This window comes from Bufo bufo, chromosome 3, assembly GCF_905171765.1.
Source record: "Bufo bufo chromosome 3, aBufBuf1.1, whole genome shotgun sequence".
NCBI classification, from domain to species: domain Eukaryota; kingdom Metazoa; phylum Chordata; class Amphibia; order Anura; family Bufonidae; genus Bufo; species Bufo bufo.
Window position 1 is genome coordinate 592,231,957 of NC_053391.1, and position 27,001 is coordinate 592,258,957.

The 27,001-nt window shown below is 42.7% G+C and overlaps 1 pseudogene; it reads right to left on the reverse strand.

The window, feature by feature from the left end:
* Positions 1–323: 323 nt before the first annotated feature.
* LOC120996136 overlaps positions 324–27,001 on the reverse strand; it is a 102,911-nt pseudogene continuing 76,233 nt past the window's right edge.

A 27,001-nucleotide genomic window follows, 5' to 3' on the forward strand; every position in this document is an offset into this window, starting at 1 on the left:
AATTTACCGAGATATATTTTAAAAATACAACAAAATACAAATATGACCAAACATAAAAAGTCCATCACCTCCTATAATCCATTAGGAGTGAAGAATAATGTTTGTGGTCTAATCTATACATTTCCCTGATCTACAAATATTATAAACTCGGGAGAGGGAATGAAGTATTGATCCAGTATCAGTGGAGTAGAGGAGTTAGTGTACACACTCTACATCGGAAGAGTCCAGATATTGGACTGGCTGTGGTCCATTAAAGTCCTCTGTCCCTGATGCAGGGATTAAATTATTGACCACCCTTGCATTTCCATATACATCCTTATAGTTCATGTGGATCAGGATGGCTCCAAGCTGCGTGACAACTCCATTAATCTTTTTTGGTTGTCGATCACCTTCATATTCTGGATATAGGCCCATGTGGCTGCTGGACTTCTGAAATTTACAGAGTATTCTGAACCTGAAGAAAATGACATAATCATAATGTAATATTTATTAACACACACTTTCCTTCAACTAAAAGTATTTTATAATCCATCATTCTTGAGGTGATGTATAAGAAACAAACATTTCAATACAGAACTTTAAGAAAACCTTTTTTAATATCTAAGGGAAGTACATAAATATCATAGGGGCTCACAGCAAAATTTAATATGGCCGCCTTGTAACACCTAGTTTGCTGCACTCTGATAGGGCCCAGCAGGGAAAATGTCATCACACCCTTGCTCTGTCAATCAAACTGTAGAGGGTGCGGCAGTTGCAGAGAGAGCTGAGCCTCTAGGTGTAACAGCAACGCCCCCGTTGCTCCTAGAGGCTCATTTGTATACAGTAAAACATCATTGTTTTTCGGCAATGCGGGCACATATGAACATGGGACCAACACAGATGCCTTCAGCTCCCAAGTGCACATGGAACAGGTCAGCCGGTGTCATGGGTACAAATCTGCTGACAGATGCCCTTTAATGGGGTTGTCCCATCTGGACGTTTTTGACCGATCATGAATAATGATCTTCGATGCTTTAAGTTTGGGTAATAACACCTGCAGTTGTGCCAGGATTTTCAGCTTTAATATGGATGCTAAAATGTGGCAACATTATGGCCGTCTGTACGAGGCCTTACCGTGTAACTCCACAAAACCAAGAAGTGCTTTCCTTTTCAGATTCTGATGTGGCTTAATTGTCAGCTTTGCTGAGTAGACTGATAAAAAGGTCCTTCTGAAGCCTAACAGGGCTCCAATAAATATTAAAATGGTTTATGAATTTCTTTGTCAGGTGATTTCTATTCATTTCAACTACCATAAAGTATACACATCCTGTTCTACTGTATGTACAGACAATATGAAAATGAAGTGTGTGCCTCCAGTATTCTGCCCAAGGGAAATGCATACATATCTGAATACTGAGTCCATAATGAAATAGATGAGACAACTAGCCCTATCAATATACATGAAGTGACATGTCTGTTTTTCCAGTGTTGTTATTCTATAATCCAAAGTCGCAAACTCACTTGTGGACATCCGAACATGAGTGGCTTCATCCAGGACGTGTAGTGGTCGTGACCGCAGAGGCGAAAGAGGAACTGCAGAGAGTACACATGTGACACTGTGACAACGTGCACAAAGAATGAATGCTAAACGTCATCATGCCTATTACTACTGACATGACAGTCATACACATTCATTTTAAAGGCTATGTACACCTTTGGAGGCTATTTTTATTTATGATTGCAGTTTACTCATTTTTGGCTTAAAAAAAATCATATTTTCAATCTGCCTTTATTTAAAATATTGAGCAGTTCTGTCACAAAGGGTTAACTGTTTCTCTAGTTCTGTGACTGGTACTTTCACTTTGTGCAGGTCATCTAATAACCCTAAGAGGTCATAAACACTTATTTAAGATAAGAACTGAGCTATAATGAGTGTTTATATAGTAAGAGATAAGGAGCCGGTCAGCTCCCCAAATGACTGTAAAGACACAATCCACAGACTGCTACTAGAGCATCTGAGCTACGTACAGAAAAAAGGACTCCATATTTTTAATAAAAGACCAACTGAAAAAATGATTTTTAGCTTAAAATAAGGGCAATGCAATAATTAAAAAAATATTGCCTTTAAAGTGTATCTACTGTTATAAAGCAGTCCATTAATGATTTGAAGCATTTTGCTAATACATCTGATAAGGTTTTAGTGCTCTCTTTCTTTAATATGAGCATGGTCATACTCCTCTACATACATTCTTGTAAAAACTAACCTATGTTACCACCACCAGGGGGCCAAAATCTAATGACATGTTTGGGAGCTGTAAACAGAGCAGCCACAGGAAAATGCATTTTTAGAATTTGTCTATATGGAGAGGTAGAGCCCCATAATGAATAGTTACTATGAGGAAAACACTGCAAATCTTCAAGTGAATATGTATGTAATTCATCACCATTCATAGTATAGGGACATTTTTTCCCCTCTTGGAGACAGAGCGGAGAGCCATAGTAAAGAGCTGACAGCTCTGATGGACACATTAAACCAGGACTAGTTACACATCCATATAATACCCCAGTTCTCCTGCATCGGCTGTTGCTGGAGAAATGTGTAGCCAGCTGATGCTTCCCCGGTAAAAACAGCAGTGATCACTAGCAGGCCCTTTAATGGCAAGAATTACTACTGTCTGGGCTTTAAGTGTAACTGTTTCAGTTTCATTTTAATATAGTTCAGGGAAAGGGATGTTGGGCTAGGGCTACACGACGACACATAGGGCACAACTGCACTGCAACATTTGGCATGCGACATTTGTCACACCAATTTCGCGCAAAACTTTTTATAATGATAGTCTATGGTGTCGCACTGAGACATGCGACATGCTGCGACTGCGACGCGACAGTCGCAGAAAAATCCATTTTGGATGGGTTTTTTGCGACTGTCGTGTCGCAGCATGTCGCAGAGCGACACCATAGACTATCATTATAAAAATTGTTGCGCGACATTGGTGAGACAAATGTCGTTGTGTAGCCCTAGCCTTAAACACGTAATTAGAAATGAGTGAATCGATGTTGACGAAGTAGAATTTGTTCCGAATTTCAGGAAAAATTCGATTCACACCGAATCTGAATTTTCTCACGCTTCGTGGTAACGAATAGCATTTTTTCCTAAAATGGCTGCTGCATGTGTTAGGACATGGAGCAAGGAACTCTGGGAACGAGGGATTACCCACGATGCCATGCATGCAGCCAATCAGCAGCCAGCCAGCCCTGTGATGTCACAGCCCTATAAATAGCCTTAGCCATCTTTAGATTCAGCCATTTTCCAGTGTACTTAGTGCAGGCAGAGACGTCAGCAGGCGCTAGGGACAGTGTTAGAAAATACTTTAAAACTTTCATTTTGCTGTAAAGAAGTTCAGGGAAAGGATAGGGAGGAATTATTCCACAGTATTAAAGCAGTACAGGGTTCAGTAGGGGAGTTTACAGCCTGGGTAATAGGAACAATCCTATTACACCTTGCTGCACTGACTGGGGATCCAAATTGCCATTATACAGCTCTGTAATTCCAGCAAACTGTTCTTGTTTTTGGGGTAAAAGTGCAGTTTGATACAGCCATTAACAGGGTTTATTACAAGGAAATATTTCTACATCTGATTTGCCCTTGTGCAGTGCAGTTATATGTTCTAAAGTATTTTTTGGCTTGTATTAGTGGGGGAAAAAAGGCTTATTAGCCGTTGTGTGATGAAGTGAGAAAATTACAGCCCTTTTTGGCTTGTATTAGTGGCACAAAAATATATATTATTTGCCGTTCAGCGGTGCAGTTATATGTTCTAAAGCCCTTTTTTGTGTGTATTCGTGGGAAAAAAGGGCTTTTTAGCCATTGTGTGGTGAAGTGAGAAAATTACAGACTTTTTTGGACTGTTTTAATTTCCTATTTATTTATTTATTTATTTATTTATTTATTTATTTGATCTAACAGTATGTCAGATGTGCCAGGCCCTGCACAGGGGAGTGGCAGAGGTCTAAATGTTTCTGGCGCAGACACAGGTCGCAGCAGAGTAAGGGGGCGTGGCATCAGGAGTCGCAGCGAGAGGCCTGAGTTCCCGGTGACATCTAGAGGTCGTGTCTTGACTAGCAACCCAGCGGTTCTTGAATGGTTGACTCGGTCATCCACTTCGTCCCAAGTGACATCAGACACCCCCAGCCAAGAGTCTGTGGCTTCTTCAGACACAACCCTTAGTTGGCATGGCCCAGGAGCAGGCCCTGTGCCCTCACCTGTCCTCAACCTGCCTCTGTCCTTTTCTGTTCCCTCAGCCAGAGAAGTATGATATGCTGTGGGCTCAGCTCCACTATACAGCGAGGACGAGCTACTAGAGGACAGTCAGCAGCTACTGGCCAGCCAAGATGTGGAGGAGACATCTGCCGCTTCCTCCGGTAGGCGGGCAAGTAGTGATGAGAAGAGTGGCGTGGGAGCTGGTGTTGCGAGCGGTCAGGCTCCTGACCCAGAGACGGTTGATGAGGACATCAGTGACGTGCAGACAGTACTCGATGATGATAATGTAGCTGTTCGCACTTGGGAGCCAGGTGAATTAGGGGCTTCATTATCATCGGGAGAAGAGGACGGCAGCTTGCCCATGAGCAGGGTGGCAGCAGTGGGAGGTCGGGAGCCAAACGTGCTCAGGGAAGACCGACCGCTTCGCAGGAGCCTACCTGCCTGGAAAGTAGCGGTGCAAGGGTTCACAGAAGCAGCGGCGGTAGCAGTCAGTCAGTGCAGAGTGTAGGGGGTAAAAACACCTACTCGGCGGTTTGGTCATTTTTTGTTAAGCCGGAGGAGGTGAGCATGGCCATTTGTAGAATCTGTGGGCAGAAGGTGACGTGTGGCCAGGGTGCCAATGTTGGCACCACGGCCCTGTGTCAACATATGCAGCGTCACCATAAAGTGGCCTGGGAGAACCGTGGCTCCGATGCAACCGCTGCAACACCCAGTGGCACACACCCGATTTCAGGCAGTCAAGGCTCCACCACCTTAGCCGAAGGGAGCTGTCTGTCCTTCCCATCATCAGCTGGTCCTGATGCTCCTGCACCTCCTACTCCTCGTCAGTCATTCCGCCAGCAATCGATCACCAAAGTGATTGCCAAGAGACAACAGTGTGCATGCACTCATCCAACGGCGCAAAAGCTGAATGTGCTCCTGGCCAAGTTGCTGGTGCTGCATTCCCTCCCTTTCCAAGTGGTGGACTCTGCTCTTTTCAGAGAACTGATGGCTTGTGCCGAGCCGAGGTGGAGAGTCTCAAGCAGTCATTTTGCTTGCCAAAAAGGCAGTACCAGCCCTGCACACGTATGTAGAACAGAAGGTTGGCCAGTCCTTGAGCCTGTCTGTGTCTGCCAAAGTGCATGACAGCGCCGACGTGTGGAGCTGTAACTACGGTCAAGGACAATACATGTCCTTTACGGCCCACTGGGTGAATGTGGTTCCTGCACAGCCACCCCAGCAACTTGGCCAGGTGACTCCGCTTCCGCCTCCACGGTCTCACAACGTTGGTCCTGCGCCAATGTCCGCCTCTGCCTCCTCATCCTCCCCTGTGTCCTCAGCCTCCACTGCAGGGACAATTCACAGTGCCCCTCCAGCATACCACATGTGCAGGGCACGGCGGTGTCATGCTGTTCTGCACCTTGTTTGCCTGGGCGAACGGAGTCACATAAGGGACTTTGGACTTTGCCCTTCATCAAGAAATCAAATCCTGGCTTTCTCCGCGACAACTCAAAATCAGAACCATGGTGACCGACAATGGGAAGAACATGGTGTCAGTGCTGCGTCAAGGAGGGCTGACCCATGCGCCCTGCATGGCACACATGTTGAATCTGGTTGTCAAGCAGTTCCTGAAGTCTTCCTCAGATCTGCAAAACATCCTAAAAATGGCCAGGAAACTTTGCATGCACTTCAGCCACTCGTTCACCGCAAAGCACACCCTCCTTGAGCTGCAGAACTGAATCCCCCAACATAGGCTGATATGCGACGTTTCCACCCGTTTTTAATTCCACCCTCCATATGTTGGACCAACTACCGTATATTAACAGAGAAAGGTCATAAATGATTTCTTGATGATCTAAGCGGACAGGAGTATTACCCTGTGTAACTTCGATGTCAGCCAGTGGCAGCTCATGCTTGACACCTGCCGTTTGCTCAGGCCCTTTGAGGAGGCCACGTTATTTGTCAGTCACCAGGACTACGGGATGAACGATGTCATTCCGTTGCTTCATGTCTTGAAACAGATGCTGGTAAATCTGGCTGGTCAGGGGACTGGAGACGTGGCGCCTAGATCTCACAGCCACATGAGCCCTGTGGGGGTGTAGGGGTCAGCCCCTAGAATACTGTTCTTTACACAGATATCTGCAATATTGTGTTACATAGACTCTGATTACTTATTTCAGCCACTAGAGGCCGCTGTGGCTCTGAGTAAGAGGAAGCTGAAATTTTACTGATATACACAGGATGTAGGAGGAGCCAGAAGTTCCCGGGGTTTGAGTCCTGGCTGGAGGGGTGTGTGGGCCCTGGAAGCTGTGAGGCTGGCTACCATGTTAGGAGCCAAACTGAGAGACTAATGATGGAACATGGGCCCTTACTGATGGAGTCCTGAGAAACTGGCTATGTAAAGGACAGATCAAGATAAGCTCTGAAGTGAAGTGCTGCAGCTGTAATCAAGAGAGATAAGCAGGCCACGCGCTGAGACAAGCAAGAGATCGATTCAGGAGCCAGAGGACACGTGCCACCACGTTCCGGACAAGACAAACATCCACCTCGTGGGAAAAGACTACATCACGGACCTCTACTCAGATAACTCCAGAACGGTGAGTGGCACCGGTGCAACCCTGCGATAGGTTATAGAGTAAGGGAATTTAGTCAGCACGCTGTAGAAGCGTCCCCTGGGTAGCAGGGCTAGATAGGAAATTAGTAGTGAGAGTAGCTGGTAAGCTGTCTGTTTACTGTTTAGCTCATTCCGTTTTCTATGCAAAATTCCATTACCATTGTTGCTGATTTATGTACACCTGTTTATACCATTTCTGTCATTAACACATTGTGCCTCTGGTGCGGTGGTACTGTACTGTTAATCCGATTTTCCAGCAGTTCCTTTTTGTGCTTTAATAAAGCCGGTGTATGTTTCAGCCTCCTTGTCTGCTGTACTGTATTTGAATCCTGCCTTGCGGTCTCTTCCTCCTCTGACCAGGGGCTGAACTGGAGAAGGAGGACATTGGAGCACAAGCAATGTGTCGCAAAATGGGTGGATTTTTCTAGGAGGAGCAGGAGAAGCCAGAGGAGCTACAGGGCGATGAGGAAGATGAGGCAGAGGACCCAGACACACTGTGGCAGTATGCAGTGGAGATGGAGGCAGGGAGTCCCTCCAAGTAACTTACACAAATGGCCCGATGCATGCTCACTTGCTTTCATAGTGACAGCCGAATTGTCACCATTCGGCAGAGAAATGACTTCTGGCTCTCCACCTTGTTGGACCCTCGCTATTGGTCCAAAATGGGGGCCTTTTTTTTACACCCGCTGAGGAAGGACAAACTGAACTACTATAGAGACATCCTATGTAGTCAGTTGGCCGCTGCCTATCAGCGCCATCGTCCATCCTAAAGCAGGTCTGACCGGGGGGGGGGGGCCCTCTGCGCTCACGTTCCTCTGCCATGGCCATAATATTAGAAATACACTGAAAAGACATTTACACTGTTTTCAGCTTTTTTTTTTACAATCTGCTCTACATCCTTATTACAAAGTGGTGTTGTGTAGAAATAACCTTCTGTAACCCAATGAGCATAAATTTGGCTACTAGAGAAAAGCGAAGTATTTGAAAATTCGATTCAAATTACTTCATCACGAAGCGCATTTCTTTGGAAGTAGTGGGTGCAATGACAGGGAGCGGCCGCTCCCCGTCATTGTACTCCCTCAGATGCTGAGTTCATACATGATCGCTGTATCTGATATACATGATCTATTTGCTAGTGACAGGCCCGCGTGGTGACGTCATACGTCACTGCGTACAGGATTTTGGCCAAGATCTTCAAGCAAGATGTCAGAGGCCGGCCCATCACTATCGAATGGAGCAGGTAAGTATGATTATTTTTTTTGCACTATTTCAAGTTAAATCGATTTCCCACCACGAAGCACGAGGAAATCAGGCTTCACAGCTATTCAAATTTATCCTGAAATTCGGATCAACACTCATGGCTACATAAAAAGATCATTGTCTATGGATAGTAAATGAATAAATAGACGTACTGTAGCTCTGGCTGCGATAATTGTGAAACATCTGGATAGTCTTTGCAATCATTCGCTGTAAAAATAAAACCAATAGATAAAAGTATAGATTAGATAGGTATTCTTTTAATCTTTTACATAACATCATCCTTTATTTTTGCTATTGAGATTAGGGCTTGTTCACACTACCGTTTTCTCTTCTTTGTACTGTCCATTTTAAAAACGGACTGCACACACCTGTTGAAGTCAAAGGGGAAATTCACACATCCAATTTTTCAATGGATCCATGTGCCCGTCCATTTTTTAAAGAGCCCGTTTTTGCAGACAATTGCAGAAAATTGGACATGGTCATGTGAGTAAGGCCTTAAAGGGAACCTGTCATCAACTTTATGCTGCTCTATCAGCAGAATAAAGTAGAGACAGGTGAGTTGATTTCAGCGGTCTGTCATTTATAAGTTAAAAGTAAGTGGTTGCTGAGAACCAACATCACAAACATTGCAGACTGGGCCTGGAGAAGAGTCCTGGCCACCTGAGAAGAGTCATGGTCATTCATGAATTCCTGCTCTCCCTGCCCACCTGCTGATGATTGACAGTCTTCTACCTAGTTTTCTCCCTTTTTCTCTAGGAGAGAACTGCCAATCATCAGCAGATGGGCGGGAGAGCAGGAGATTATGAATAACCATGACTCTTCTCTGGTAGATTTGACTCTTTTCCAGGCCTGGGCTGCAATGATTATGATGCTGGTTCTCAGCAACCACTTACTTTTTGCTCATGGTGACATACTGCTGACATCAGCATTTCTGTCACTAATTTATGCTGTCCTCAGTGAGGTCAGCATAAAGTTGATGACAGGTTCCCTTTAAGCTGTGTGATTAAACCATAGTAGACAAAGAGGCTGCAACACTCGCAACAGCATGCAAGGGTGCTTAGTGTCAGACCCCCTCCAATCTGATATTCATGACTAGTATTGATGGCGAATATTCTAATATTCTAATTTTTATCGCGAATATCGGCACTTAGAGAATTTGCAAAGATGTAGAATATAGTGCTATATATTCATAATCGCGAATATTCTTCGTTTTTTTTTTTTTCATCAGTAACCTCCCTTCTTGCTTGTGGGCCAATGAGAAGGCTGCAATGTCTTTGTCTGAGCTTAGCAACATCCCTAGCAACCAATAGGACAGTTGCCTACCCCTTACTATATAAGAACCTCCCCAGCAGCCATTTTCTGTAGTTTTATGGAGTTCTGAGAGAGAAAGCAGTGTCATTGCTGTGCTCTCTGCTTTGCTGTTTTATTACATTATGAGTATTTTGACCACATCATCCTCTTTATGCACGTTGTCTTACTCCAAGCTGTTCAGGCTCGAAAGCCTACTACCAATTAAGCATATTAGGTGATGTTCATCTCTGTAATGAGAAAGGGTGTGGTCTAATGACATCAACACCCTATATTAGGTGTGCATAATTATTAGGCAACTTCCTTTCCTTTGGCAAAATGGGTCAAAAGAAGGACTTGACAGGCTCAGAAAAGTCAAAAATAGTGAGATATCTTGCAGAGGGATGCAGCACTCTTAAAATGGCAAAGCTTCTGAAGCGTGATCATTGAACAATCAAGCGTTTCATTCAAAATAGTCAACAGGGTCGCAAGAAGCGTGTGGAAAAACCAAGGCGCAAAATAACTGCCCATGAACTGAGAAAAGTCAAGCGTGCAGCTGCCAAGATGCCACTTGCCACCAGTTTGGCCATATTTCAGAGCTGCAACATCACTGGAGTGCCCAAAAGCACAAGGTGTGCAATACTCAGAGACATGGCCAAGGTAAGAAAGGCTGAAAGACGACCACCACTGAACAAGACACACAAGCTGAAACGTCAAGACTGGGCCAAGAAATATCTCAAGACTGATTTTTCTAAGGTTTTATGGACTGATGAAATGAGAGTGAGTCTTGATGGGCCAGATGGATGGGCCCGTGGCTGGATTGGTAAAGGGCAGATAGCTCCAGTCCGACTCAGACGCCAGCAAGGTGGAGGTGGAGTACTGGTTTGGGCTGGTATCATCAAAGATGAGCTTGTGGGGCCTTTTCGGGTTGAGGATGGAGTCAAGCTCAACTCCCAGTCCTACTGCCAGTTTCTGGAAGACACCTTCTTCAAGCAGTGGTACAGGAAGAAGTCTGCATCCTTCAAGAAAAACATGATTTTCATGCAGGACAATGCTCCATCACACGCGTCCAAGTACTCCACAGCGTGGCTGGCAAGAAAGGGTATAAAAGAAGAAAATCTAATGACATGGCCTCCTTGTTCACCTGATCTGAACCCCATTGAGAACCTGTGGTCCATCATCAAATGTGAGATTTACAAGGAGGGAAAACAGTACACCTCTCTGAACAGTGTCTGGGAGGCTGTGGTTGCTGCTGCACGCAATGTTAATGGTGAACAGATCAAAACACTGACAGAATCCATGGATGGCAGGCTTTTGAGTGTCCTTGCAAAGAAAGGTGGCTATATTGGTCACTGATTTGTTTTTGTTTTGTTTTTGAATGTCAGAAATGTATATTTGTGAATGTTGAGATGTTATATTGGTTTCACTGGTAAAAATAAATAATTGAAATGGGTATATATTTGTTTTTTGTTAAGTTGCCTAATAATTATGCACAGTAATAGTCACCTGCACACACAGATATCCCCCTAAAATAGCTAAAACTAAAAACAAACTAAAAACTACTTCCAAAAATATTCAGCTTTGATATTAATGAGTTTTTTTGGTTCATTGAGAACATGGTTGTTGTTCAATAATAAAATTAATCCTCAAAAATACAACTTGCCTAATAATTCTGCACTCCCTGTATATATAATACAGATAGTTAGTGGGAGATGTCAGTGTAGGTTATATCCTGATATAGTGTAGCTGATAGGTTCCAGTGCTGGGTAGTGTGATAGGAATTACTGTTTGGCCTATTGCACACGACTGTATGGCTTTTTCAGTGTTTTGCGGTCCATAAAAAACGGATCCGCAAAAAATACGAATTACATCTGCGTGCATTTTGTTTTTTGTGGAACCGGTCCGTATATGGAACGCAAAAAACGGAACGTAATTGGAAAAAAAAACTTTGTATGCCTTTCTATGCTGTCCATACATACACGCTACAGACATAGTGCTGTGATGTCACAACAATACTTAGTGCACCAATCAGTAATATCTACTCAGACCTGATAAAATGTGAAGTTGCATGTATTGCGCAAGAAATATGGCCATCATTAGTACCGATTTGAGCAATCGCGAAAATAATGACTGGAGATCACAAATTCTATAATTCGCAAATTTATTGCGAATATTATGCAAAAAAATTCACGAAATATTGCCTATGCCGCTCATCACTATTCTTGACCCACACAAAGGATAGGCCATCAATATTCTGATTCTGGAATAATCCAGTGTATGAGTAATTGCTGGCAATCTGGATAGGTGCCGCTTGACTCCGCGCGGATGCGATGCGTGAGGTGAATGCATTGCACCCGCACTGAATACCGACCCATTCATTTCTATGGGGCTGTTCACATGAGCGGTGATTTTCACGTATCACTTATGCGTTGCGTGAAAATCGCAGCATGCTCTATATTCTGCGTTTTTCACGCAACGCAGGCCCCATAGAAGTGAATGGGGTTGCGTGAAAATCGCAAGCATCCGCAAGCAAGTGCGGATGCGGTGCAATTTTCACACACGGTTGCTAGGAGACGATCAGGATGGAGACCCGATCATTATTATTTTCCCTTATAAGATGGTTATAAGGGAAAATAATAGCATTCTGAATACAGAATGCAAAGTAAAATAGGGCTGGAGGGGTTAAAAAAATATATAAAAATAAATAAATAAATTTAACTCACCTTAATCCACTTGATCGCGTAGCCCGGCATCTCCTTGTGTCTCCTTTCTTGAATAGGACCTGTGGTGAGCATTAAATACAGTTACAGGACCTTTGATGACGTCCGGTCATCACATGGTACGTCACATGATCTTTTACCATGGTGATGGATCATGTGATGACCGGAGTGACGTCATCAAAGGTCCTGTAACTGTATTTAATGCTCACCACAGGTCCTATTCAACAAAGGAGACAGAAGTAGATGCCGGGCCGCGATCAAGTGGACTAAGGTGAGTTAAATTATTATTATTATTATTTTAACCCCTCCAGCGCTGTTTTACTTTGCATTCTGTATTCAGAATGCTATTATTTTCCCTTATAGCCATGTTATAAGGGAAAATAATACAATCTACAGAACACCGATCCCAAGCCCGAACTTCTGTGAAGAAGTTCGGGTTTGGGTACCAAACATGCATGATTTTTCTCACGCGCGTGAAAAACGCATTACAATGTTTTGCACTCGCGCTGAAAAATCGCGGGTGTTCCCGCAACGCACCCGCACATTTTCCCGCAACGCCCGTGTGAAACCAGCCTAAAGGTGTAAGTTCACTGAGCAGGTGCTATGGAACTGCATTTTCAGAAATACTCCTATCAGAATGAGCAGGCAGTGTCTGATGATAAAGAAGGGAGGTCACAAGGAATTGAAATCCTTGCAGCTTCCACAGGCATATATATGATAGTCTAAATGCCTCTAAGGTCTTGTAGAATAACATAAGCTGCAAATGGCAGCCAGTATACTGCCAATGGTCTGGTGGGTTAGGATACAGTCTGTTGTAATTGGCAGCTTGTATGCCGCTAGTGGTCTTCTGTGGAAGAATACAGTCTGTTGTGACGGCAGCCTGTACAGGCAGTTGTAAATTGCAGCCTGTATGATTTTGTAGACTAGAATATAGTCTTTTATGGCCTGCATTCTGCTCTCAGTTCTACATGACATTGCTTTTATCGTTGCTGCCTTGCTCTGTTATCAGATTTCTCTTACTGGGAGCAGTTTTCATACTAGAAGTTATTAGGGGATCTCTTTATGTCTGCTCTAGATGTGTAGTGGAGACTTGATAACTTACCATCTTCTCAAAGTTTACCAGGTTGTCCAATGTACTTCTATTGCCCTCATGGATAAATGTAAGATCTGTAAAATAATGAACAAGAAAACCTGAATGCACGCCTAGTGAGTGTAACACTGTGGAAGTATGTCCAATCGATACAGATTATAGGGCAAATCGGTCATAATTTGTCTAATGATTCATTTACTATCCAGACATACGCCTATATTAGCCATATTTCTTGCACAGATTGCAGCGCAATGGTTATTTGCGCAACAATCTGCAACTTTTCCCTGCTCGCACCAGGTCTTAAAACGGTGTAGAAAATGGTCTAAATATAAGCCACCAAGGAAGCTGGCTTACATTTAGAAGCAGCGATGGATACATCGTAGTTATGTAGAGGCCGGCGTCTCTTCATAACTTCGGCGGATCCACCGCCAGCTATAGGGGTTATTATGACCGGAGTCTAAAACATCAGTCTTAATAAATGACCCCCATAATCTGCATTGCTCCAATTTTTATTTTATTTTTTAAAGAAGCACCAATATCCCTCATAGTTACCCATCAGGAATGCAAAAAATCATCCCACAAATGGATCCACATTCGGCACTCAATAAACATGAAAAATTTCAAGGACATCAGCTTGTTCCTTAAAGGGGTTGTTTCATCATAGACAATGGGGGCATATCACTAGGATATGCCCCCATTGTCTTATAGGATGCTCTCCATTCAGAATGCATTAGGATAAAACTGATCAGTTCTTTTCCGGTATAGAGCCCCTAGGACACAACTTAATACCAGAAAAGAATAACGCTAGTGTGAAAGTACCCTTAGGGATTCACTGGGTGGTGATTTTTCCCCTTTCCCTAGTTTCCAGCCCTAGTACCTTTTCCCTTCCCTCTTGTGGTCGGTGTGGAGTTATCCTCCCGCACCACGCCGTGACAACTAATATGTGGTCTGATGAAAACATTTTTTTCTTATTTAACTCCTCTAAAACTAGGGGTGTATCTTATCATCAGGTGCGTCTTATAAAGCTAAAAATGCGGTACATGTATGGTGAACCTAAAATAATGTTTCAGTGCTCTCTTTAGCGGAGTTGTCCACTGTTAGAAAAAAAGGACACTTGGTGTTGTTTCTAGTATTGCAGCTCAGCTTCATTCACTTCAATGGGTACCGTATGTGCAATACTAGACACAGCCTATGGACATAAATGACGCTGTTTCTGAAAACAAATCAGAGCAGTTTTTGGGTTCTTAAACAACCCTTTTTTTTAATTATACAGTTAGGTCCATATATATTTGGACACGGATACAATATTTTTTTTTTTTAACCTGTTTACTAAAACATATTCAAGTTATAGTAATATAATGGACATGGATATAAAGTCCAGACTTTTAGCTTTCATTTAAAGGTAGCCACATTTAAATTAGATGAAGAGTTTAGGAGTTTCAGCTCCTTTACATGTGGCACCCTGTTTTTAAAGGGACCAAAAGTAATTGGACAATTGACTCAAAGGCTGTTTCATGGCCAGGTGTGGGCAATTCCTTAATTATTTCATTCTCAATTAAGCACATAAAAGGCCTGGAGTTGATTTGAGGTGTGGTGCTTGTAATTTAAAGATTTTTATGAGAAGTAAACATGCGGTCAAAAGAGCTCCCCATGCATTTGAAACAAGACATCCTTCATCTGCAAAAACAGAAAAAACTCATCCGAGAAAATGCTACACTATTAGGAGTGGCAAAATCTGCAGTTTGGTACATCCTGAGAAAGAAAGAAAGCACTGGTGACCTCAACAATGCAAAAAGACCTGGATGCCCACGAAGACAACAGTGGTGGATGATCGCAGAATAATTACCATGATGAAGAGAAACCCCTTCACAACAGCCAACCAAGTGAACAACACTCTCCAGGATATAAGCGTATCAATATCCAAATCTACCGTAAAGAGAAGTCTGCATTTAAGTAAATACAGAGGGTTCACTGCACGGTGCAAGCCACTCATAAGCCTCAAGAATAAGAAGGCTAGATTGGAATTTGCTAATAAACATCTTAAAAAACCAGCACACTTCTGGAAGAACATTCCTTGGACAGATGGAAGCAAGATTAACCTCTACCAGAATGATGGAAAGAAAAATGTATGGTGAAGGCATGGTACAGCTCATGATCCAAAGCATACAACATCATCTGCAAAACACGGCGGAGGCAGTGTGATGCTTGGGCATGCATGGCTGCCAGTGGCACTGTGTCCCTAGTGTTTATTGATGATATGACACAGGACAGAAGCAGCTGGATGAATTCTGAGGTTTTCAGAGACATACTGTGTGCTCAAATCCAGCCAAATGCAGCCAAACTGATTGGTGGACGTTTCATAATACAGATGGACAATGACCCAAAACATAAAGGCCTATTGCACACAACCGTTTTTCCCCCCCCGTTTACTGGCCGTTTTTTGCGTTCCGTATACGGTCCGTATACGGAACCATTCATTTCAATGGTTCTGCAAAAAAAACGAAATGTACTCCGTATGCATTCAGTTTCCGTATTTCCGTTTTTCCGTTCCGTTCTAACATAGAACATGTCCTATTATTGCCCGCAAATCACTTTCCGTGGCTCCATTCAAATCAATGGGTCCGCAAAAAAAACGGAACACATACAGAAATGCATCCGTATGTCTTCCGTTTCCGTTCCGTTTTTTGCTGAACCATCTATTAAAAAAGGTTATGCCCAGCCCAATTTTATCTATGTAATTACTGTATACTGTATATGCAATACGGAAAAAACGGAACAGAAACGGAAACACAACGGAAACAAAAAACGGAACAACGGGATCTGTGAAAAAACGGACCGCAAAACAATGAAAAGGGCCATACGGTCATGTGCAATAGGCCAAGCCAAAGCAACCCAGGAGTTTTATTAAAGCAAAGAAGTGGAATATTCTTGAATGGACAAGTCAGTCACCTGATCTGAACCCAATAGAGCATTTCACTTGTTAAAGACTAAACTTCAGACAGAAAGGCCCACAAACAAACAGCAACTGAAAACTGCTGCAATAATGGCCCGGCAGAGGATTAAAAAGGATAAAACACAGTGTCTGGTGATGTCCATGAGTTCAAGACTTCAGACAGCCATTGCCAACAAAGGGTTTTCAACCAAGTATGAGAAAAATAACAATTTATTTACAATTATTTAATTTGTCCAATAACTTTTGAGCCCCCTGAAATGAAGGGATTGAGTTTAAAAAATGCTTAAATATATATGGACCTAACTGTATATTATCAATCCATTTATTGACTGGTTTAATTCAACCCTCTTGCTGATACCTTTTAGAATAAGAGGAAGGAATGGAATGAGAGGAGGGCTGAGCTTGGCTACAGCAAGTCTGTAGGATCTATGATTCCAGGAGGGGTCCTGCAAGAAAGAAAATTTAGAATTACTTCAGACTTAGTTTTACAAATTATATTTAATGCACGTTTACCTTCTAAAATCCCATTTCACAATTTACATATATAATTGATCTACATAGAACAGCTACAATCTAAAATTAATTACTTATCTTGTACATCTCTAGACAAACAGACTGTATTATAGTTCAGAGCTGCATTCACAATTCTTCAGGCTACAGGGCTGAATCAGGGCCTTATCTGCCATGAGGTGAGATGAGCATCTCACCTCAGGGGGCGCTGAACTGTCTCCGAGAGGGTGGCAGTTGAAGGCTGGACACCTGTTCCCACCGTTCCCCTCTCATAGGGGCAATAGAATGGTGCAGGCAGTTGCTAAAAGATGACATCATCATGACCCCTCCATGGGCTGGGTCTCAGGTAGATCTATAGCATAGTAACAACTACCTGCATTCTGGTGCAGGCAGTAGTGACGATGCTATTGTAACTACATGCACTGGGACACGGGCATCTCAGGCTATAGGACGGAAGTGATCCGTGGACTGCATCACAGATGGTGGCATGGAGAGGGAGTCGGGTAAGTATATATTTTTTCCTTTGTCAGAGCATTATAACTACAGGGGGGAGCATTATATCTACCAAAGGCCCTATAGGGGCCCATTATAACTACTGGGGGCACTACAGGGGGTATTATAAATAACAGGGGTACTACAGGGGGCATTATAACTACTAGGGACACTAAAAGGGGCATTATAAATACTGGGGCACTATAGACGCATTAAAATTACTGAGGCCACTACAAGTGGTATTATAAATGCTGGGGGCACAATAGGAGACATAATAACTACTGGGGGCACTATAGGGAGCATTGCAACTAATTGTAGCACTATAGGGGGCATTGTAACTACTGGGGGCACTATAGGGGCCTTATTACTACTTGGCTACTGTGGGGCATTATAATTATTATTATTGGTCAAAATATAGAAAGCACTACTACTAATGGGTGCACTCTTGGGAGCATTATCACTTTTGGGTAATGGTAAGGGCGCTATTACTAATGAGGGAACTCTGGGAGAGATTATTACTATTGGCTGGACTTTTGGGGGCACTATTACTATGGTGGGACTATCTATATAGCACTATTATTTCTGAAGTATAGTATTTGGGGGCATTAGGGAGCAAAGCAGGCACAGTATTGGATGTAGCATCAGTGTAATACTGATCAGGCACCAGGAGACCGAAAGGATGGAAAAGTGAGGAGCCTAAGATATCTGTGTTATAAACTAAAGATAACAGACATGGCAGAAATAAGTCATTATGGCAGAATGGACCAAATGGCGACGATCAGGAAAGAGAACATCTATAGAGGAGAAACCACTGGATGTAATAGGTTTGTGGTGCTGTATCTTCCTTTAGGTTTGGTAGCGCTGAATATAGGGGGGCATTTCAAACCTCTCTCTTTCTCTCACTTTCTATCTACTTATGTCTATTCTTTCTCTCTCCAAACTGGACATGGGTGGCATCCGTGTGTCTTGTGGGAAAAGCAGATAAATATAGAACATGCTATGATTTTCTCATTAAAATTGTCCTTGTGAACATACATGTTCAACTAAAATGGTCGGTGTTCAGTCTGAGAGATGTCCGTTCTAAACCCGGACAGCAACTGGATGGAAACATCACCAGTGTGAAATTAGCCTAAATATCCCTTGGGTCTATAATAATGGCTTTAACTTGGGACTAAGGAAGATAAGTATGCAATGCATTTTAAGTTATTCTTCACTGTATACTTAAAGGGGTTATCCAAACCCTATAATGCCCCCTCTAATGCCCAGGCCCCCACACAGGTTGTACTTACCTTGCTCCCCGACACCCGTGTCGCTTCTGATGCCTGCACGGCCACCGTTGCATCTCGCAGTCGCACAGATCAAAACATCCAGGGGGGCAGCCAATAGCAGGCCGTGATGCAGGTGTCGCTATGGAGGCTCATGCTATTGGGCTGATAGACCAACTCCACCCCATCGCCGGATGTTTTGATCCGCACCAAGGGGTGATGCAGCGGCCACCGATGTCGGCATCAGAAGCGATGCATATGTGCCGGGGAGCAAGGTAAGTACAACCTGTGTGAGGGGCCCGGGCATTGGAGGGGTTGGATAACCCCTTTAATATGAACAAAGTTGTGGCAGAAGGAAATAATGAAGGTAATGCCTCCATCACACACATTTCTTCATTTTTATCGTTTATAAAACCACATGAATTTTATATTTTCTTTTTTTTTTATGTGGCAAGTAGACAACAAAACACTACAAAACAAAGCGCATTGTACATAATGCATTTTATACTGCATTATAGACTAATGTAACATTTAGCCATACAAAAAAAAACTTTAAAAATACCATGAAAACACCATGAAATTTAGCATTTTTCATAAAACTGCTGTGTGTGAAACCAGCCTAAATTGGTAAGACATACAACATGCAAGAAAAATGCAATACTTACGACCGATTAGCATAAAACTTTAACTAGGACTTGGCCAATATGATTACTACTTCACTACTACATAAGATGGTGATGCTTACCATGAGCCTTTCAAAGATGGAATATAACTTTCTGGTTTTGTTGGGTAACCGCTAAAATGAAGAAAAATTAAATTAGTTTCCTATGTTTTGTAAATTAATTGCAATGGATGAGACCAAGCTCCTATAAAATGTCACTTCTGGGAGCTGATTTATCAGTGCTCATTAAGGCCTCATGCACACGACCGAATGTATTTTGCATTCCACAAAACACGGATCCGCAAAACATAGGGATGACTTCTGTGTGCATTCCGTATATTTTGTGGAACGGAACAGCCGGGCCCCTAATAGAACAGTCCTATCCTTGTCCGTAATGCGGACAATAATAGGACATGTTCTATTTTTTCCAGAAACGGAAATACGAAATAGAATGCACACGGAGTAACCTCTGTTTTTTTTGCGGTCCCATTGAAATGAATGGTTCCGCATACGGTCCACAATAATAAAAACGGGACAGACAAAAAAAATAATATGTTCGTGTTGCATGAGCCCTAAGGCTGTATTAGACAGGCAGATTATGCAGGTGATTGTTAGGAAGGAAGCATTCCTTCCCGGCAATCGCCTGCCTGTCAGCGGAGGAGACCACTGCTATTACAGCAGCAATCTCGCCCCCATACTGAATCATTGTTTGCCGGCAGCAGACCGCGATTACACAATCACGATCTGTCACGGCAAACTATGACTTTTAAACCTGTTGAAAGATTGGAATTGCCCGATGACCGAGTGGCAGTATTACACTGCCAGATCAGAGTGTTCATACGAACGCTCGTTAGCGATGATCTGGCAGGCAATCTGTCTGTCAAATACACCCTTTAGAGAAACACTTCTATAATAAAGCTTCTTGTTTTGCCATAAGGATTCTTCTCCATGGTTAATGAATAACATACAATACAGTAACATGGCCCAGCCAGAGCCTTTAGCACTATCACATCACACACTCTGCCACGTTCTGGACATTCGGCTCACTGCTTGTGTTACTGAGGCCAAACATAACAGCAAAGAAAGAATTCAGATTTTTCTGCTCCTCAGACTGGCGAACAAGCAAGGATGATGATTAAAATTCAAAAAATTGTATTCCAAGGTAAAGCTGGCCACGCACATTAGATGTATTAGCTGACCAGCTAATGGGTATTGGGCCGACTCTTCCCAATGGCATATGTCAGGGAAATGAATATGAGAAGTTGGATTTTAGCTGCTCGATCCTTTTGTTCTCGGGGAGATAAGCCATTGCCAGGAATCTGGCAGCGACTTTATCCCCTCTTCCTACAGTCCTCCGGGCCCACCTGCCGGTCATGTTGTCAGGATTTCCTTTGTATTAAAGGGTTTGTCTGCTTTTTATTATTGATGACCTATCAATATCAGATTGACGGGGGGGGGGGGTGACTGATTAGCTGTTTGAAGAGAAGGCAGTGTTCATACAGCACTGCTTTTTCTGCTCTGCAATTGCAGCGGTGAGCATGTGATTACAAGTATGGCGTCCCCATTCACTTCTATGGACAGCTGTGTCTGATCAAGTGTATACTACAGAGCTGTCCCATAGAAGTGAATGGGGAGGCCATACTTGTAATTACACTGCTCACCACTGCTATTTGCTGCGGCGAGCAGGTACACAGTGCAGAAAAGCAGTGCTCGTATGAACACTGCCTTCTCTTCAAACAGCTGATCGGCGGGGGGTGACGGGAGTCAGACCCCTGCTGATCTAATATTTTGGAACCTATCCAACCTCCTCTAAGAAGGTGATATAATTAGTGTCAGTGCATCAGGAACTTACTCCATATATTCTGTGGAATATTCTCAAATCATGAGCAACAGGTGGGCCCTGAGGACTGAGTTGAGGAACACAAGCATGCTTGCCCAAGCCAATCATGCATGTGTATGACCTGGGTAAGATGAGATAGCTGATGGTCAACCTACTAAGCTCATGACTAGTTAATGATAGTGACTAGTAATCATGGGAGTAAATATATAGGGGGTCATTTAAGACCAGATACATGCCACTTTTGTGGTGTATATCTGGCACAGATTCTGTTGCAGAATCTGCGACTTATTAGCCGTTAACGCCAGATCTAAAAAGTGGGCCAAGGTGCTGGGGGGAAAGGGGGGGGGGGGTGGGTGGGGAGGACAGGTCGGCAGCCCCATCTCATTCATCATTTTCTATGCCTGGCTTAGGCATAGAAAATGGTCTAAATGTAAGGACAGCTAGGAAACTGTCTTACATGTGAATCGGCGCTAGATGCGCCAAAGTTATGTAGAGGCCGGGCACCAGCGCAGGGACTTATTAGGAACAGGCGTTTAAAATACTAGTTTTAAATAAATGTGCCCCATAATTTCTAATTTCCAGGCCCATTCATGAAACAGGGGTGTATGGGCTATGTTCCATACTGTATCCCTGTAACCTTGTGTCTTCAATTCTCTTTTATATATATATATATATAATATATATATATACACACACACACACACATTACAACTTATCTCAAGAAGAACTGCTTGAAACAGACAGTTGAAAGAGACAAGTCCTGTAATTATAATGATGGTAATGGCAACTTACTGTGCTGCCAGCTTGATAAATTTGCGCAACAGCAGGGTCCTCCTCTCGTCCGTCTTGGCACAGACAGACTTCGGTTGCTACCCAGAACTGCACCTCATAAATCGTTTTATAAACCTCTCCAGATTAGCAGGTTGTGCTGTTACGGAACCGCTGTTTCCCAAATGTGTGTTAAGCAACTCCACCTAAGTAAATAAGTTGAGAACATTGTAAATGGGCTCACTTCACATCTGGACTAATGTTCAGAACATGGAAAAGGCTCTATAGCTAATCTGACTCTTGGGGATAGAGGTTGTCTGAGATGTAAAAGAGGCAGCTTAGAATAATGAGATCCTCAAGATGGGGGAATAACCAAGATTAAAAAAATTACCCCATCAGGAGGTCCTTACTGTCTGTAGTTAAGTCAAGGGCACTATCCTCATCTTCTGCAATGAACCTCAGTGTTTAAAGGGGTTGTCCATGGTATCAAAATCTCCTAACAGCTTGGGATGCTTGTAAACAGCGATCCTTTTTATCCTCTGTGCCACTCCAGGGTCAACACTCTGGGTGGTCTACTTTGCTGAAGCTGATCGTGTGACCACTGCTGTCAATCATTGGCCTCAGTGGTCTCATGCCATACATACAGGGCATCACATGAGGCCAGGCACCCATTCTGGGTAGAAATAAATTTGCTCAAGAAAAGCCTGACTTCTTTGAGGCATGGACTCATCAGCTCCTTGAAGGTTCCATGTGTTTCCCCAACCTCTGGCTCCCCGACTATGGTTCTCTCCAGCTGTTGACATCCCTAGAAACTATTATGTGCTAGAGGCAGAAGGAATGTCATAGGCAATTACCAGAACATGGTCCTAGGTTCAGACCATATCACTGGCAGTTTAAAGGGAATATGGCATCAGAAAATGACCTATTGTTTAAATCACATTTTTACATTAAACATTTTTTAGAATTTATATATATATTAAAAAAGATTGTATATAATCCTGCAATTTTCACACTTGGCCTAAATATGTTGCCACCATGGGCCCATAGACACAATGTACAACCCCATTGGCTTTTATTGGGAGATTTTTCGAGGTGTGCTCGGTGACCTGTGCAAAGGTCAGGAAGGAGTAGGTAAGTTGTGATATCACCTATTATGAGTGGTGGTTCCTGTGTTATCTGCCTGCAATGATACAAGAATAGCTACTGAGAAACTACCTGTACAGAACAGGAAATCATGACCTATTACTAGGGGCCTAGTGGCCAGTGTGAAAATTGCAGGGAATTATATATATATTTTAAATATAGTGACATGGAAAATAAAATAAAAAAACACTAAAAATCCTAAAAAATATATGTTTAACATAAAAAACATGAATTAAACAATAGGGTCACATTTTGATGACACTTTCCCTTTAGTACAATTCTTTACTTTCATTTACCTTCTGTCCTATTTCAAAGTGGTTCTAGACCTATAAAAGTTTGACGACTATGACCTCACAAGATATAATAGGAATAAACTTTAACATGTTTCAAGCAACACAACTGATTTTGGGTCTGATTTTGTAACAAAATTGACCATATTTCATAAACCTAACAGGTACAGATTTAGCCAATAGGATTAAAAAGCTGAATCTATGACAGCAAGTATTTGGCTAAGCAGAATTTTTGTATCTTTTGTGAACACTGGCATATACAGTACCTGGTGCACACTCTTAAAGAGGTTCCAGTCACTTTCTGTCATGTGCTGAGCCAGGTCCTTGGAGCTGATGAGATCTAGGATGTCATAATTACTGTTGGTTGGTCCCATTTGCTCAGGTAAAGGAGTCTTAAAGATTATGAAACAGAAACGTAGTTATTTTTTGTATACTATTCAAGTATAAAAGTGGAGAGGCAGACAGTATGGTGGATACTTCATATTGCTGCTTGGATAGGATTGTTGATTGAGTACCGCAGGGTTTCCTTGTGCTACCCCAGTATCATCCCTCATTCTAGAACATTTGCACACTTCTAAAGGAAAGATTTACTTATAGCTACTAGTGACACGTCTCCAAAACTGACCAACTCCTCTCCAAGACACCATGAAACCTGTAAAGTATACTCACCAGATTGATCATGTCTGGGAGCACTGCAGATAAAAAGACGGTTCATTTACTCCTAGAGAGGTGAAGGCACCACTGTCTTCATGTTTCAGGCACACTTTTTCTGCCACACAACAAGAGAAGGTGAATAAAAAAAAATGCAATTCATAATTATTCACCATGGTCTTAAAAAATATCCAAAACAATACTGTAAAAAATGGACGTGCTTAAAACTAGAACCAGCCGCTGCACCTCACATGAATCCAGAGAATTTCCCTATTCATTGATTCTAATGCTCTGCTAGATTTATTTGAAGCTAGCAGCTCAGGGTGTGTGTGTCCTTTCTGCTGCAGTTCTCTCCCTATTGCAGATCAGGGGGGTTGTCCTTTCTCAGCAGATGCGTTCTTTCTGCTGCAGCTCTCTCCGTGTCACTGCTTCTAACAGTAGATATGGCTGGTGGCAGTTGAAGGATAGAACCTGAGCATACAGTGCCTTGTAAAAGGTATTCCCCCACCCCCCTTGACTTTTTTCGCATTTTGTTACATAACAGCCTTAAGTTTCAATGTTTTGTTAATCTGTATTTTATGTGATGGATCAGAATACAATAGTCTAAGTTGGTGAAGTGAAATGAGAAAAATATATAAATAAAACTATTGTTTAGAAATAGAAAACAGAAAATTGGCTTGTGGCGTTATGTATTCACCCCCTTTATTAGGAAGCCCATAAAAAGCTCTGGTGCTACCTATTACTTCAGAAGTCACATAATTAGTGAAATGACGTCCACCTATGTGCAATCTAAGTGTCACATGATCTGTCATTACATATACACACCTTTTTTGAAAAGGCCCCAGAGGCTGCAACACCTAAGCAAGAGGCATCACTAACCAAACACTGCCATGAAGACCAAGGAACTCTCCAAACAAGTAAGGGACAATGTTGTTGAGAAGTACAAGTCAGGGTTAGGTTATAAAAAAATATCCAAATCTTTTATGATCCCCAGGAGCACCATCAAATCTATCATAACCAAATGGAAACAACATGGCACAACAGAAAACCTGCCAAGAGACGGCCGCCCACCAAAACTCACGGACCAGGCAAGGAGGGCATTAATCGGAGAGGCAGCACAGAGACCTAAGGTAACCCTGGAGGAGCTGCAGAGTTCCACAGCAGATACTGGAGTATCTGTACATAGGACGACAATAAGCCGTACGCTCCATAGAGTTGGGCTTTATGGCAGAGTGGCCAGAAGAAAGCCATTACTTTCAGCAAAAAACAAAAAGGCACGTTGTGAGTTTGCGAAAAGGCATGTGGGAGACCCCGAATATGTATGGAGGAAGGTGCTCTGGTCTGATGAGACTAAAATTGAACTTTTCGGACATCAAAGTAAATGCTATGTCTGGCACAAACCCAACACATCACATCACCCAAAGAACACCATCCCCACAGTGAGACATGGTGGTGGCAGCATCATGCTGTGGGGATGTTTTTCAGCAGCCGGGACTGGGAAACTGGTCAGAGTTGAGGGAAAGATGGATGGTGCTAAATATCATCCATCTTGAGCAAAACCTGTACCACTCTGTGCGTGATCTGAGGCTAGGATGGAGGTTCACAATTACCCCAAACACACTGCTACAGCAACACTTGACTGGTTTAAGGGGAAACATGTAAATGTGTTGGAATGGCCTAGTCAAAGCCCAGATCTCAATCCAATAAAAAATCTGTGGTCAGACTGAAAGATTGCTGTTTACAAGCGCAAACCATCCAACTTGAAGGAGCTGGAGCAGTTTTGCAAGGAGGAATGGGCAAAAATCCCAGTGGTAAGATGTGGCAAGCTCATAGAGACTTATCCAAAGCGACTTGGAGCTGTGATTGCCGCAAAAGGTGGCTCTACAAAGTATTGACTTTAGGGGGTGAATAGTTATGCACATTAACTTTTTCTGTTATTTTGTCCTATTTGTTGTTTGCTTCACAATAAAATAAAATAAAAAAAAACATCTTCATCGTTGTGGGCATGTTCTATAAATTAAATTATGCAAATCCTCAAACAATCCATGTTAATTCCAGGTTGTAAGGCACCAAAATACAAAAAAAGTAAAGGGGGTGAATATATTTGCAAGGCACTGTATACAACTGACCACCTCAGTAGGTGGACATGCACATTCCTATACAGATTAAACACCAGGGGGCACCATCATAATGAGCTACAGAAAATATCTCACAACTAGAACATTTTGGTAACAAAAGTAACTATTTTTTCATGCTGAATTATATTACAATAACATGTAATGGTGGCGCAACCCCTTTAGAATGTATGAAATGTATTACAAAAAGGTTTCCACTTACCTCCAGAAGAGTTCACCTTAATTAACACTAAGTCTCGGTGGAAGCCGTTCTTTTCGCCAAGCGAGGATATCACTTCTTGAACGGTGGCATTTACCGCAAACATACCGGTAACGCAAGAATGGTTTGGTAGATATATGTCATAAGGCACTGGAAGATGAAATCATACATTTAAGATCTGAATCTAGAAATGGCTTTTATGTGAAGGGTGCGTCCACACAGCGAATTTACTGCAGATTTTCATATCCGCAATTGTTCAAAGGAAATTTGCAGCACAAAATTTTCACCAAATCATGCAGATTTTGGTGTGGATGTGTGTGCAGCTTCAATGTGAAGATTTTTCACTGCAGCTTTATCATCTAAACTGACATGATGCTGAATACAGATAAAAGTCAGTGGGGAAGATCTGCAACAATTCCCAGACAGAAATGTCTGCATGCTGAGCTTCAGGTGGATTTCCGCATGGAAAATGCATGCAGAGTGAGGATGAGAGTTCTACACATCTCATTCATTTTGCTGGGATTGTGATCCACTGCCCATATTTTATCAGCCAATTTGAATGGAAAAGCAAATCCGTTACGTGTGGACAAGTTCTAAACAGTATTATTCCATCTTGAAGGGGGTGTCAAGGGTTAGAAAAAGAGACTGCTTTCATGTCTATGGGCTATGTTTGGTCAGTCTAGCTAAATCAAAATCTGTAATGTCTGCAGACACAACCCATGCAGAAGTGTGGCACTGTTTCTGGAATAAAGAAAATATTTTTTTATCTAATTAAAGAGATTCCCCGAGATACTCATATTGATAGCCTATCCTCAGGAAAGGTCATCAATATGAAATCGGTGGGGGTCCGACTCCCGCCACCCACACTGATCAGTTGTTTGAGGAAGAACTTGAATGGAACCAAGCT